This window comes from Lepus europaeus, chromosome 2, assembly GCF_033115175.1.
Source record: "Lepus europaeus isolate LE1 chromosome 2, mLepTim1.pri, whole genome shotgun sequence".
Taxonomy (NCBI): domain Eukaryota; kingdom Metazoa; phylum Chordata; class Mammalia; order Lagomorpha; family Leporidae; genus Lepus; species Lepus europaeus.
Window position 1 is genome coordinate 39,486,142 of NC_084828.1, and position 15,956 is coordinate 39,502,097.

The following is a 15,956-nucleotide window of genomic DNA, read 5'->3' on the forward strand; positions in this document are numbered from 1 at the left end:
AAGTTCATTGAAATTAGATTTTTTGTAAAAATAAGAATGGGGATAAGAGAGGGAGGAGGAAGAAGGGTAGGAGTGTGAGCAAAAGGGAGGGTAAGGTGGGAAGAATCACTATGTTCCTAAATTTGTATATATGAAATGCATGAAATGTGTATACTTAAATAAAATATATCTAGGTTAAATAAATTTCTATGAATGGGAGCTGGTGGCACTGTTACACAGAGGGGTAAGCTGACACCAGTAATGCCAGCATACCATATTGGAGCATCAGTTGGAGTTCCAGGTGCTCTGATTCTGATCCAGCTCCTTGCTAATGTGCCTGTGAAAGCAACAGAAGATGGCCCAAGCACTTGGACCTCTGATACTTACATGGAATCCCAGATGGAATTCTAGGCTCCTGGCTTCAGCTTGGCCCACCCCAGCTGTTGAACCATTTTGGGAGTCAACTGGTGAATGGAAGATCTCTCTCTCTGTCTCTCTCCCCTACCCTTCTCTCTCCCTCTCCATTTCTGCCTGCCTTTCAAATAAGTAAAATAAATCTTGAAAAAATGAAATAGACTATGTATGAAGTAGACACCTGGGGATTACAGCTAAGGATCAAGTAGAATCTTCAGGAAAGTTAATGAACAAGTAGAATGAACAAGTAGAACAGGTATCATAGCCAGAGAAGACTAGACTCTGAAGAGCCCTCAGAAGCTTTAAACATCAGTGAGGCTGAGCTTCTAATGCCATATTGTGATATTACCTATTCAAGCAAGAACTCCCCTGCTGTTTTTTTTTTTTCTTTTCTTGGGCGGGGGAGGTTCAACTTTCTTTAGTTTAGGAGACTTGTATTTACAGGAACAGGTAAGCAGAGAAAAGGAAGAGAGAACAGAGACCCATTCCTCCTGTCTTCCACTTCTGAAATGGCAAGTTTACAGCCAGGCTTTGGCTATAAGTATTAAAGTTCAAAGTCATATTTTGATTACTGGGAACAAAACTGTGTAAATTCTTCTTCTTCTTCTTCTTCTTCTTCTTCTTCTTCTTCTTCTTCTTCTTCTTCTTCTCCTAAAGAAAAAAACATTTCTTTTAAATGCAGAGTCACAGAGAGAGGAAAGGAGGGAGAGGAGAGAGAGACAGAGAGAGATCTTTGATCTGTTGGTTCAATCCCCAATCCACTGTGACAGCCAGGGTTGGGCCAGCACAAAACCAGGAGTCAGATCTCTATTTGGGTTTCCCACAGGGTGGCAGGACCAAAGCACTTGGACCATCTTCTGCTGCTTTTCCAGATGCATTACCAGGGAGCTGGATTGGAAGTGGAGCTGCCAAGTCTTGAACTGGTGACCATTTGGGATACTGGCTTTGCAGGCAGTGGCTTAATCCTCTGTACCACAACACTGGCCTCACTTGTGTTTTTAAGAAAATATTTTTAATATTATATATTATTAGCAAATCATGATTATATACATTTATGGAGTACAATGTTATGTTCTGGCATATTTATGAAATGTAGAGTGGTAAAACAAGCAAGGTAATGAATATTTGTTTCATTTGTGTATATATATCCAGAAAAAAATTACTAAATCCTGGACTGTATGATTGCTTAAGTTTTGTAGAACCCTGTATTCTCTGAAACCTGACTGTGCTTGTGACATGAACTTATTTATGATCAACTTCCAATTACCTAACACTGGCCAAAGGATCATGAGGCCTTCAAAAATGTTTTACTCAGTATCAGGTAGAAACTACTTCCAATAGAGAATATAAAAAAGAAAGGGGTCAGGAATGAAAAAAAATAATGTTTTTTGTTTTCCATTTTTACCAAGAGTTGTGGTTACTAAATGGCACTAATAAGTCTAAAATAAATTGCTTAAAAATGCATAGGGGCTGGCATTGTGGCATTGTGGTTAAAGCTGCTGCCTGCGATGCCAGCATCCCATATGGGCACTAGTTCAAGTCCTGACTGCTCCGGGCTCCTGGCTTCAATCTGGCCCAGTCCTAGACATTGTGGCCATTTGGGGAAGGAAGATTTTTTTTCTCTCTCTCTCCTTCTCTCTGTCTATAACTGTGCATTTCAAATAAATTTTAAAAATCTAAAACAATTAAAAAACCCTAATAAGGCAACTTGATAAAAGTGGGGCATATCTGCCATTTTGTATATAATCAAATGAATCACCACTAAGTAGAAACTAATTGTGATTTTTTTAGAGATGAAATAGAAGTTTCAAACTTCAAAACAGAGAAGTGGAATAAAAACATCATCAAGGCCTTCAGCCATCTCTTAAAAGATAATAAACCAGGAATTTGTTATTTATAATTGTATCTAGAAAGCCAAATAATTATTGAATCTCATTATGATAACTTAAAGATAAATCATAGCATGTACATAGTAATTACTTACTCAATTTGCTAAAATTATAGACATATTCTATAGACATATGTTTATTTCTTCATCATAAATGGAGATTTGACAGCCATACTCTAATAGTTCAAGCAGGTGATGTGTAATCATTCTGTGGAAGATTGATTGGATGATCCCTTAGGAAGAGCTCTCAGAGTTTCCATGTCTCTGATTATTTAATGCAGACATTAATAAAAGTGAGACATTGATTCATAGAAACAAATATTTCTTAGTTCAGAGAAGTTTGGGTTGTGATTTCTTTGAGATTATCTGTCAAAGATCATTTTTTTTTTTAAATTACTGGAATGGATTTCATTAATTGGAATCAGTTTGGGCAACAATAATTTGATTCTACCAATTAGCTGCTTTGCCCCACTAGAAATAGAGTTTCTTTCTTCTGCTTTAGAGAGCAAAGATTAGGACAAAAGAGGACATGAGTACAGTGGTTGTAAAAAGACTGATAAGGTTTGAGCTGTGAAAAGACAATTTCAAAGCAGTGGTTCTGAACAATCTTCAGTTAGTAAATAAAGTTTCTGCAACCAGCTACGTATGAAAGTTGTATTATTTTCTTCTTTTTGAAGTTACTTGCAGGATTGATCCCGAGTTTACAAAAAATGACTAATGGATGAATCACTTTTGAATTTATTAGTTTTATGCACGCTGTCTAGGTCAGACCTTCATCTTTCAATGCATTTTGACAATACCTTCCTTGTCCTGTATTTCAGTATTGCTTTACTCTAATGGACCATCCAGTATATTGATAGATTACTTTTAAATGCAGATATGTTAACATTTCTCCTTTGTTTCAAGTAAATTATTGGTCTCTCGTTTCCTAAAGTAGTGCTTCTCAACATTTTCTTTTTTCTGCTTTCATATACAAGATAATTGGTGTTCCTGCGAAGCACAAACCAGAAGGGACACACCTAGCTTCAGTGTGATTAGCTGTCTGCTTTGCTTTCTCCCTCCTACTCACCTTAAAAACAATGCATGTTGAAATACAACAAACTGAAAGGGATGTGAAAAATCATATGTTAAAACTATTTTATTATAAGGCCGGCGCAGTGGCTCAACAGACTAATCCTCCACCTAGCGGCACCGGCACACCGGGTTCTAGTCCCCGTCGGGGCACCGGATTCTGTCCTGGTTGCCCCTCTTCCAGGCCAGCTCTGCTTCGGTCTGGGAGTGCACTGGAGGATGGCCTAAGTCCTTGGGCCCTGTACCCCATGGGAGACCAGGATAAGCACCTGGTTCCTGGCTTCGGATCAGCGCGGTGCGCCAGCCGCGGCGGCCATTGGAGGGTGAACCAACGGCAAAAGGAAAACCTTTGTCTCTGTCTCTCTCTCTCACTGTCCACTCTGCCTTTCAAATAAAAAAAAAAAACACCTATATTATTATAAGTTCTGTTGATTGACATATGTATTAGTAAACTATTGGTATCATTAAACATTACAGTTAAAAAGTCATCAAACTATTGGATAAATCCAAGCTATTTAATTTGATATCCATAGCCCCATCTAATTCATATCTTGATCCTTTTTCAGTCATATCTGCCTCTGATAAGGAAATGAGACAAATGACACTGGAGTGGAGAGCTTCTTAGGAGGAGGAAACAGACAAAGAGAAGCTAGAGGACAACATATTTTGGATTTCTCAGTTCCCCTAAGGTTAGTTTGTATCTATGAATCTGCTCATACCTTTTCAGAACTCTTTTTATTAGATATTTTCACGTTATTGGAAACCCTTCCATTTACAACTCTTATGGAATGAGAATTTAAATAATGAATCTGTGATATGGTTAAGTCAGTAAACTTTTCAATAACTCAAGAGATTGGAGCTTTATAATTTAAATTTCATAGTCATATACTTTTTATTACTAATATAGTATGAACCTTTAGAGTAGCAGAAAGTCACAAATAACTAGATTTCATTTATTAATATTACATTTGATTATGTATTTTTAATAAAAATACTAAGAATTTTACACCTTTGAGATTTACAAAAATAAGATTAATTTCTATATCTGTAGGTAGAGTAGTTCATCAGATCAGAGAATTGATGAATTATTTTCCGTAACATCATTTATCTTTGAAAATTCTGTTGTAAGCTGAATGAGCTGAATTTTCCATCCGTTTTGATAGCAAAGTGCTTTTCTCAGCCAGGATTCAGTAAAAGTAGAATATCCTGTGCACAAATTTCTAAGTGATGACAAAAAAAGAACTCATATTCTTAAATTCCACATGTCTCTTTGATATAAGTTTTCCTTTCTATGTTTAATTTCCTTTAAGCCCTCATTTGACAATTATATGTCACCTTGAGTGTTCTTTTTATGAAGTTTTCTGTCTTCCAAACTAAATTATAGTTTCTTTAGAGAAAGGAACGTGTGTTCTAATGCTTTGTATCCTGAATACATAGCACAGTGCTTTGAGGACACTAAGGCAAATTTAGTTTAGGGGAATAATTTTGAGAAGAAAATTTGTGAAACTCTTTTTGAAAGTGACCCAATATCATAATCAACAAGTATTTGGTTGCAAATATATGCCAGGTATAGGATATGTTTTGTGACACTTGCCCTAAGAGATTTTACATTATATCTTAGAGATAGACCATATATACAAGGCTCATCTACAAAAACTAAATGAATAGCATGAACATTAAGTAGTGGAAGAATTCAGAAAAGGATTTGATCATTGTGGATGATAGCAGGATAGGCTATCTGGGTAAGAATAAATTACAATCTCTAATTTTAATATATGGAGCACATCAAGTTTTTTTTTTTTTTAAACAATTTATTTATGTATTTGAAAGGCAGAGTTACAGCGAGAGCAGAAGAGACACAGAGGAAGAGAGATCTTCTATCCACTGACTCACTATCCAAATGGCCACAACAGCCAGGGCTGGGCTAGGCTGAAACCAGGAGCCAAGAGCTTACTATGGGTCTTCCATGTGGGAGGCAGGAGCCCCAACACTTGGGCCAACTTCCACTGTTTTCTTGGGAAGTTAGCAAGGACCTGGATAAGCAGTGAAACAGCCAGAAGCAAACTGATGCCCATATGAGATGCCAGCAGCACAGGTGACAACGTAATCTACTTTGCCATGACATGGGTTCCTGGGAGTCTTTTTAAAGAGCAATGTTATTTTTAAAAATTTAATGAATTATTTATTTGAAAGGGAGAGAGACAGACTGACACACACATATAGAGAGATAGAGATGATAGAAATAGTAATAGAGAGATAGAGATAGAGAAATAGAGATAGAGATAGAGATAGAGATAGAGATAGAGATAGAGATAGAGATAGAGATCTTCACCATCGATTGGTTCACTTCTCAAATGACTGCAGCAGTCAGGGCTGGGCAAGGAAGAAGCCAAGAGCCAAGAACTCAATTCAAGTTTCCCTCACGGGTAGTAAGGGCGTAACTACTTGAGCCATCATTGCTGTTTCCCACGGTACATATTAGTAGGAAGCTGGGTTTTTGAGTGGAGCTGACATTTGAACTCAGGCATTCTGAAATGATATGGGTTGAGGATGTCCTAAGCAGCATCTTAACTGCTGCAGCAAATGCCCACTCCCATTAAAGATTTATTAGTATTTAAAAGCATGTGCCTTCAAAAATTAAGATAATTATTGCTCTTGTACATGGGGTAGAGGCACATTTTGAATTCATTGTTTAATTCTCCAAGGGAGGGCTTCCCTGGTGCAAGTACATGTGAAGTTTAACTAATACTACTTTGAGAATAAGATTATCTTCTTTTTTATTGAATAAGCATGTGTCTACTAGGAATACTATACATTGAATAATACAGAGTTTTATATTTGCTAAGAACTCAAATTAAGGACATGAAAGTACTGTCAGCAAATTGCAATACTCCGATTGCTGCTTTGAAAGTGAAGAAGTTAGACACTGGAGGAAAACAGTGGTAAAGACTGCTACTTATTAAAACTAACAAAAACCATTTTGATGAAAATGTACAGTATTTCAGAGCCTTTCACTGTCATGGCAAACCTGGTAAGTGAAACAAGAACAAAACCCTCTGATTTCCAATTTTTTTTTTTGTACTAAATTCCCAAAGGAAACTGATTTTCTAAGAGCTTTCACTCAAAGTACTAGATAAGTTGCACCCCAACCCTCAGTCTATTTGGCTTCGGAGGTCATTTTCTTTCTATTTTGCCATACTAAAATTAGCCTGGATGTTTATACATATACATATATGCACATAAACATGCACACACACATACATACAGTCTTAGCTTCATTTCAGATCTGAGGAGAAATTTAAGCACCAGAGACTTATCTCAGTTCTACAACATTATGTTAAGTTGCTGCCTGCAACACCACCGGCATCCCATATGAGAGTCAGCTGGTGTCCTGGTTGACACACTTCTGATCCAGCTCTTTACTAATGTTCATGGGAAAGCAGAAGAATATGATCGAAGTAGCTGGGCCCTTACCTCCCACGTGGAAGACCCAGATAAAGCTCTTGCCTCCTGGCTTCAGCCTGACACAGCCCCAGCTGTTGGGACTATTTGGAGAGTGAATCATTGGATGGAAAATCTCTTTCTCTGTATCTCTCACTTTCTGTAACTCTGCCTTTCAAATAAATAAATACATCTTTTTAAAAAATTATGTAGTAAAGATTCTGGTCTTAATTGTTGCTTTCAAAAGAGGAAATTCAAATGGTAAACAGACACATGAAAAAATGCTCAGGATCACTAACCATCAGGGAAATACAAATCAAAATCATAATGAAGTTTCATCTCACCAAGTTAGAATGTGTCTCATACAGAAATCAACAAACAATAAATGCTGGAGATGTGGGGAAAAAGGTACCCCAATCCACTGCTGATGGCCATGTAAACTAGTACAGCCATTGTGGAAGACAGTATAGAGATTCCTTAGAAGGTGTTATACCATATGATACAGCAATTCACTCATGGGAATTTACCCAAGGGAAATGAAATTAGCATGTGAAAGAGTTGTCTGTACTCCCATGTCTATTGCAGCTCAGTTTACCCAGATGTCCATTAACCAAATTTACTTAGTGAAATAAGTCAGTCCCAAAAAGACAAATACCATATGTTTCCCCCAATCTGTGGTAAATAATAGAGTACCAAAAATGTAATATATAGTAGTGAAATTGACATTTTGAGCTTTAATGATTGTCTCTATTGTTGAGGAACATTGTTTTTCTCTTCATATTATTTGTTGAACTCATTATTAATGTAGGGTTAATTTTATGAGTATAAAGTACATTGAAAGTAGACTTTTGTAAAAATTAAGAAAAGGAATAGGAGAAGAAGGAGGCGAAAGTTTGGGAGTGTGCATGGGTGGGAAGGGAGGGTAGAAAGTATCACTATGTTCATAAATCTGTATACATGAAATATGTGAAATTTGTATACCTTAAATACAATACAAAAAATTTTTCTGTTACATCTTTTGGTTTCTATTAATTAATATTATTCATTTATTTATTTACTCATGCATTATACTAAGTACTGTAAATACATAAGAAAATCTCTATATTCCAGGAACTTAATAATCAATTGGAAAAATAAATGTATTAATAATTAATATACTGCAAATAGTTATGATAAAAATAGGAGGGAGTGAACAATTTGTTATATGTGAATCTAGTAAATTATCGCCTCAACTTTCTAAAATTTGTTTTGTGTGTTTGCCATAAAGATTCGAAGTTTTATTACTAGGCCCTTCTCATAACTACAGTATACCAAGGTCTTGGATAGTGTCCAGCATGGATCTATGAAATGATGAATTTGCTTTTTCTCTTTTGCTTTTCTTTAGCTTATATATAATTCTATTTTAGACCTTGAAACATTTTGGTCTTTATGTATTTCTTTAAATGTTCTAACGACGCTTGCCTCATAAAGCCAGTGTCATTGTTTTCTGCATGACTAAATCTTAACAAAGACTTAGGCTTCTATAGGCATTCAATGAATGTCTCATGGAATAAATGAAATAAATATGCCACAGTTGACAGTTTATAAATTCTTTCATAAAAATTTGTAATATATGTGTATGAGTGTAAATGTACAAGCATACCTATACAAATACATTTACATACATATGAGGGATCCTCAAAATTAATAGAAAATACATAGTATTAAAAGAACTATAGGGACCGGTGCTATGGCGTAGCGGGTAAAGCTGCTGCCTGCAGTGCTGGCATGCCATATGGGTGCTGATTTGAGTCCTGGCTGCTCCACTTCCAATCCAGCTCTCTGCTATGCTCTGGGAAAGCAGTGGAAGATCGCCAAAGTCCTTGGACCCCTGCACCCATGTGGGAGACCCGGAAGAGGCTCCTGGCACCTGGCTTCAGATCAGTGCAGCTCCAGCTGTTGCAGTCATCTGCGGAGTGAACAAGCAGATGGAAACTATCTCTCTCTCTCTCTCTCTCTCTCTCTCTCTCTCTCTGTAACTGTGCCTTTCAATAAATAAATCTTAAAAAAAAAGAACTATATGTGTATTTCAAAACTCTTTGCACCAGAATAAACTTTTCCATTAATTTTACTTTTCATGAAATTTTGAAGTACTCTTGCATATGTGTGTATATAAAGATACATTTTATATGGTATTAATGCAAGGGAGAAAGTTGCATAATTAAGCAAGATTTAATCTTAACTCCTGAACTTTTTATCCTAAGAGTAATAATTGTGATAAAGTCAGATTCAAGGACTAACACATTTATTTCATACACCAGCATAGAGACATTATATGGGCAAGTTCAGATAGAAAGCCAAAAGTAGGACATTAGTTTACAGATTCCCAGATTAATGCCCTTCCATTTTACTACACTAGTAAATACACTGACGCAGAAAATGAGAATAATAGCACCTATTTGTTCCTTTCACCCAAGGTTCTCAGCATGTCTTGCTAATTGTATCTCCAGTCGAAGAAAATAAAGCTTTTACACCTTCAGAATTTTGTCTAGTTTATTTTATAACCAGTGGCTGAGCACAAAATACAGTGTTTCCTTCTTTTGATCAAAAGATCATATTGGCTATGCCAACCTGTTAGTGTCTAGAGATGCTATGAGTCAAATTTCTGTGCTTCAAAGAATAAAAAAAAAAAACATTATTTCTGTTTTGAGATAGTATTCAAAAAAATTCTTCATGTAGGAGGTTCATTCAGTACACACTTCTAACATACTTTTAAATCTGTCTTAAAATAGAAATCTGTCTAGTTCCTCTGGATCTCTTATAAATTGCTAATGTCAAAGCTAAGAATATGTTACTTAGTTTGAACTTTTAAAATCAGTACAGTTATAAGCTAAGAATCATTATACAAGATATCATTTGAAATGGTGCAAAGGTATAAATGATTGTATTTTTCATCTTTATATTAGCCTTGGAAAATCTTATTTACTAAAGATGCTTGGCATACCACAGTCATTCTTTAATTGAGTTCTTTTAAGTAGGTAACAATTCCAAAATATATATATATATATATATATATATATATATATATATATGATAAGATTAAGTAGTAATGGGTCAGAATATGAATAACAAGCATAACAAACATAATGAAAAAAGGTTGACTAAAGTTTGGCATTAAACATGGCATGCAACATATATATTGAAAACAATTTAAAGTCTTGCACTTTGAGTTTTTTATTCAAAGGCTCTATCCATCTACATTCATTCCACAACTATTTTTTATTCTATAAAAACTTTGGAATAGGCAAACAAGAGGTATTTTCCTTTTCAGAAATTTCATTAATAATCAAACAATTAAATACCCAAGTTGTCAAATTGGGTTGTAAAGGTAAAAATAATGAAGTTGATATTTTTTTTGTTTATGAAATGACACTATTATATTATATAAACTATTCAACTATAAAACACTGGAATTTTGTAAGCTCAAATTTATTTATTGATCTTTATCAACATCTCTTTCAGAGTTGAGGACACTGTCATGTGATCCTTTTTTCAAGAACATGGATTTTATTTTATTTTTTTACATTTTAAGCTTTTATTTAGTGAGAAAGATGCATAGGAGAGTGAGAGCTTTATTTAAGAGAGAGAGGTATATAGGGGTTCATACCGAGCACCAAGAACCAGCCATGTGGCTGAGCTTCTAGGCCTGTATCTGGGCCATAAAGCCTAGAGCACATGGCCTGAAGGCCATGCGCCCTGGAGGCACGGAACTACAGCAAACCGTCTCCTGACAAGAGGCCAGGGAAGAAGAGCGGGGCGCAGCCCCTGCTCTGCTTAGATGAACACAACTGGCTCTTCAATTTAAAAATGTTTTTTGGAGCTGGAGTTGTGGCTTAGTGGGGAAAGCCACCATCTGAGATACCGGCATTCCATATGAGTGCTGGCTCATGTCCTAGCTGCTCCACTTCCAATCCAGCTCTCTGCTGTGGCCTGGGAAAGCAGTACTAGATGACCCAAGTCCTTGGGCCCCTGCACCCATGTGGGAAGACCCGGAAGAAGCCTCTGGCTCCTGGCTCTGGGCTCCTGGCTTTGGATCGGCATAGCTCCAGCCATTTCAAACAATTGGGGAGTGAACCACTGGATGGAAGACTGCTCCTTCTCTCTCTCTCTCTCTCTCTCTGTGCAACTCTTTCAGATAAATAAACCTTTTAAAAAATGAAAAAATGTGGAATCTGTTCTATTTATATAGATTTTTAAAAGTTTAATATATAAATCAGATACAAAAAGAGTTGAACATCCATAACTGATGATTAGAAAATTATAGCAATTTGATGTAATAAAAATTATTTAAAACTTAAAAAATCCTCGTATTTGTGCTTTCATCAAAGACTTGAAAGACACATCCCTGTAAATTTGCCTTTTGGGCTTGGAAAGAAGTCAAATGGATTTTGGAAAATGACAGTGGACTTTCATAAACATAACCATTAACATTGTAATTTCAGTGGCTGTTATAAACGTGTTCTGTTTCCTGAAGCATTTCAGTACGGTGCTTAGTAACCGGTTTTCAACTACTGACCTACTGAATGCCTTGTTCTGAATCCATGGCAGTAAATTCTACGAGATAGCAACACTCCTGATTTCATAGTCTATGTAGGCTGTCCTAACAAAATATCATTAATTGGGTAGCTATAAGCTACAGAAATTTGTTTTTCATAATTATAGTAGCTGAGAAGTCTAAGATCAAGTCACTGATTCAATGTGTGGTCGAAGGTATGATTGTGTTCCTCTTGGTGCCTCTTGTATAGGTACTAATCCCTTTCATTATGATTCTGTCTTCATGACCTAATCACCTCCTCAAAGCCATCATCCCCTATTACCATCACATTGGGTGCTAAGATTTCAACATGTAAGATTTAAGGGGACACAAATTTTCAGATCATACATAGCACCTACCTAGGTTTTTGAATTTCAGAACTATGTCACCTTTCTAGATTTTGTCATAAAATACTCCAAAGAGATTTTGTTTATCCTATCTTTTCATAGGACATTAGGTTGATCTGCAATACTTATGATTTTTAAAAATTATTTATATTTTATTTGTTTGTTTGAAAGTAAGAGTTACAGAGAAGGAGAGAGAGAGAGAGAGAGATAAAGATTCTTCATCTATTGGTTCACTACTCCAGTGGCTGCAATGGCCAGGCTGAGCCAGGCCAAAGCCAGGAGTCAGGAACCCCATGAGTCAGGTCTCCTACATGGGTTGCAAGAGTCCAAATATTTGGGCCATCCACCATTGCTTTTCCCATGCCATAAGCAGAGTACTGAATCAAAAGTGGAGCAACCTGGACACAACCAGGCAGGCACCCACATGGAATGCAAGCATCACAGATTGGAGCTTTACCTGTTATACCACAACACTAGCCCCTACTTACGGTTAGAAGGATCTAATAAATAACAAATATACAGGGCGAGTTTCATTCATACCAGAGGGTGGGAAAAAAATCCGTTGGAAATTTAGGGGCAGGGACCTCAGGTGTTCCTAGAAGTGCTTCACAGGTCAGTGCAGATACTATGGGATATTCACATTTGATTGGGGCATCAGATAGTTGGTGAGCCATTTGTAGGACATTTTATTTTATTTATTTATTTATTTTTGACAGGCAGAGTGGACAGTGAGAGAAACAAAGAGAAAGGTCTTCCTTTGCTGTTGGTTCATCCTCCAATGGCCGCCGCGGCCGGCGCACTGTGCTGATCCAAAGGCAGGAGCCAGGTGCTTATCCTGGTCTCCCGTGGGGTGCAGAGCCCAAGCACTTGGGCCATCCTCCACTGCACTCCTGGGCCACAGAAGAGAGCTGGCCTGGAAGAGGGGCAACTGGGACAGAATCCAGCGCCCGACCAGGACTAGAACCTGGTGTGCCGGAGCCGCAAGGTGGAGGATTAGCCTGTTGAACCACGGCACCGGCCTGTAGGAGGACATTTTAAATGGAGAGAAAACAGAGTAGGTGTGGGGAACAAGGAATATGAACTTGAGAAAGTCTAGCACTACCAAACTGAGAAAAGGAGAGAAAAAATACAGAATAATGTAACTGGAAATGAAGTTGGAAAGGTGGGTCAGGGCTTGCATTGCTAAGATAAGAATTTTGAAAGTTATTTTTGATAAAGTTTGTATTTGACCTAGAAGAAACATTGCCATTTATCTGATAACCTGCAAGAATGCATAGGGATGAATGGGAAGAGGTAGCTGTGATGGGAACAATACATTGTTTTTTTTTTCTCCTTTTCTAACCCACTGACCTCAGGAGTCTCGATATGTTATTTTATTGACATCAAAGTAAGAGATGTACCTTTAATTGAACAGTTACAACAATGTAGTGTTTTTTTTTTAAATAAACACCTAGGCTTTAAAAACATAAAATAATAAAAAAATACAATTTAAAATCACACTAATGAATGGTCATATCCGCTGATATGGCAGTTGATATGCCCTTTTTTTAGATTTATTTATTTACTTGAATGGCAGAGTTACAGAGAGAAACAGAGGGACAGACAAAGAGATTTTTCATCTGCTGGTTATCTCCCCAAATGGCTGCAACAGTCAGGGCTGGGCCAGGGCCAAAGCCAGGAACCAGGAACTTCTTCTGGGTCTCCTACCTAGGTGGAAGGAAAACTTGGGCCATTCTCCACTGCCCTCAAGGCACATTAGCAGGGAGCTGGATCGGAAGTGGAGCAGCCAGGACTCTTACTGGTGCCCATATGGGTTGCTGGTGCTGTAGGCTGAGGCTTAACATGCTGTACCACAGTGCTGGCCCCTGCCCTTTAAATTTTAGCTTTGTAAATAGCCCATCCCTTAGAATGAGAATAGATTGCACATCATTGGATGGATATCTTACTTTAAAACTGACCTGAAAGAAAAGTATTGATGATATTTGTACTCTGCAAAGAAATGTTACAATTAGAGGGTTAAACAGGAACCTGATACCTAGGAATATTTGCCATTTAATGGACTTCATATGGCTGCAAGAATGGGAGTAACAGTAGAGTGACAGTGGTGATAGCAGCAGTAGTAGTGGTAGTAAACAGATCATATTGACTTCGAGCTTATGTGTCAGGAATAGTTCTTTCAACCCACTCAATTCCAACCCCATGAAGTATACATAGTTGTCAATGCTGTTTCACACAGATGATGAACCTGTGGCACAAAAAAGTCAGTGACCCTGATCAAGAACACACCGCCAGAAAACAGGGGCCGGTGCTGTGGCTCACTTAGTTAATCTCCGCCTGCAGCATCAGTATCCCATATGGACACCGGGTTCTAGTCCCGGTCGGGCGCCGGATTCTGTCCCGGTTGCTCCTCTTCCAGTCCAGCTCTCTGCTGTGGCTGGGGAGGGCAGTGGAGGATGGCCCAGGTGCTTGGGCCCCTGCACCCGCGTGGAAGACCTGGAAGAAGCACCTGGCTCTTGGCTTCAGATCGGTGCAGCGCCTGCCTTGGCGGCCATTTGGGGGGTGAACCATCGGAAGGAAGGCCTTTCTCTCTGTCTCTGTCTCTCTCTGTCTCTCTCTCTCTCACTGTTTATAACTCAACCTGTCAAATAAAAACAAAAAACAAAAAACATAGAGCTGGCACTCTACTCCCACCAGTGTAGTTCCTGAGGAGATGTTCTTTATTAATGTATTGTTTGATGAATCTTGTGGAAGAGTCACCACACAGAAAAAACTAAGAGGTTTGGGTATAATTACTGGAAACTAATTATATTTGCTTCTTTTATTTAATAGGTGAAAATAATTAGCTTGTATTTAAATATATGCTCTCTGCCCTATTAGCATGTTTCTGTAACTCCAGCTATAATGAATCATGAAGGTAAATACAGATTATTATCATTTCTCCTGTTTTAAATCAAGTCACAGAAGTTGTTACCTATGTTTTTTAAGGACAAGCCTTTAGTTTGAAAATCGTGATTAAAATTTCAATTTTGTACTGAGGAGGTGATTTTTGGTCAGTTTACTTCCAGTATTGACTTCTTTGTGTCACATTAAAGACTTGCCTTTAAAGTGATTGGCTTCATGACCAATTATGTTAACACTTTTTCTTTTTAGTTCACTTCATGTTGATGTTTTTTAAAAATTTTTTATTCATTTTTTATTTATTTGAAATACAGAATGACAGAGAATGAGAGAGACAATTCTTCCATCCACTAGTCCATTCCTCAGAAGAGTGCAACGTCCAGGGTTGGGGCATGCCGAAGCCAGGATCCAGGGACTCCATCTGGGTCTCCCACAGGAGTGACCAGGAGACATCACCTGCTGCCTCCCAAGCTCATTAGCAGGGAGCTGGATCTGAAGTGAAGGCAAGACTCAGTCTTAGGCACACCAACATGAGATGTAGGTATTCCCAACAATTGCCCCAATGCTATTATAGTTGTTATAGGCATATTCATGGTGTTTTGTTTTCCATTTTTAAATGCTCAAATATTCAAATTTCACTTGGAAATACTGTTTTAGATCTCATCAAATAAGATAGCAAGGGCTGGTGTACATCAATCTCTTTATAATCTAAAAGTGATAATTCAGGTCCTGTTTAATAAATGTATAAACTATGCTCAAAAGCCAATGGTACTATGCCAGAAAGAGAAGATTAATTAATAAGTGATTGAGTTATCCACCTGTTTATAATTGTGATCTAACTGTTTAAATGAAGCCTTATACCTTAATCACAATGATGGCTGATTTTTGGCTTCTCCTCTATAGTTTAAGACATAAAATTCTAATATATGTAGAAACCTAGGTATGTAGGTTTAATTATTGCTAGGTATATATATTACTCACCATGATGAGCAATAATCAAGGCATATCCCTTCACTGAACAATTTGCTTTCAGAATTAAAGCATATGCAGAAGAATAATATTTAAGTTTTCTAATTTTTCTCTCCTGCAGATAATTATAGTTAAAATTTTTGGTCAGATATGATTTATAGGCATAGTATTCATTATGTACTATTCCTATATGCTTTCCTATATTGTCTTTACCTTTCTAAAATGAGACATTAACTAAAGATGCTATCAATTGTTCTTATTTAAAAATCAGTTAAACTTATAGAAATTACTTTGAATTTATTACTGAGAGAATCTTTGGGAGACTGGTGATTTTTGAACACATTTAGTAATCTTGCTATAATTGAAGATTTTCTGT

The 15,956-nt window shown here is 37.2% G+C and overlaps 1 long non-coding RNA gene across 1 annotated transcript in view; it reads left to right on the plus strand.

The window, feature by feature from the left end:
• The window catches only part of LOC133747632 (uncharacterized), a 149,398-nt gene extending 133,877 nt beyond the window's left edge, over positions 1-15,521 (plus strand). The window contains exons 2-3 of the long non-coding RNA XR_009864400.1: positions 3,919-4,041; positions 14,926-15,521. This is a non-coding gene — a long non-coding RNA (uncharacterized LOC133747632). The remainder of the gene's footprint in view (positions 1-3,918; positions 4,042-14,925) is intronic.
• The last annotated feature ends 435 nt before the right edge of the window (positions 15,522-15,956 follow it).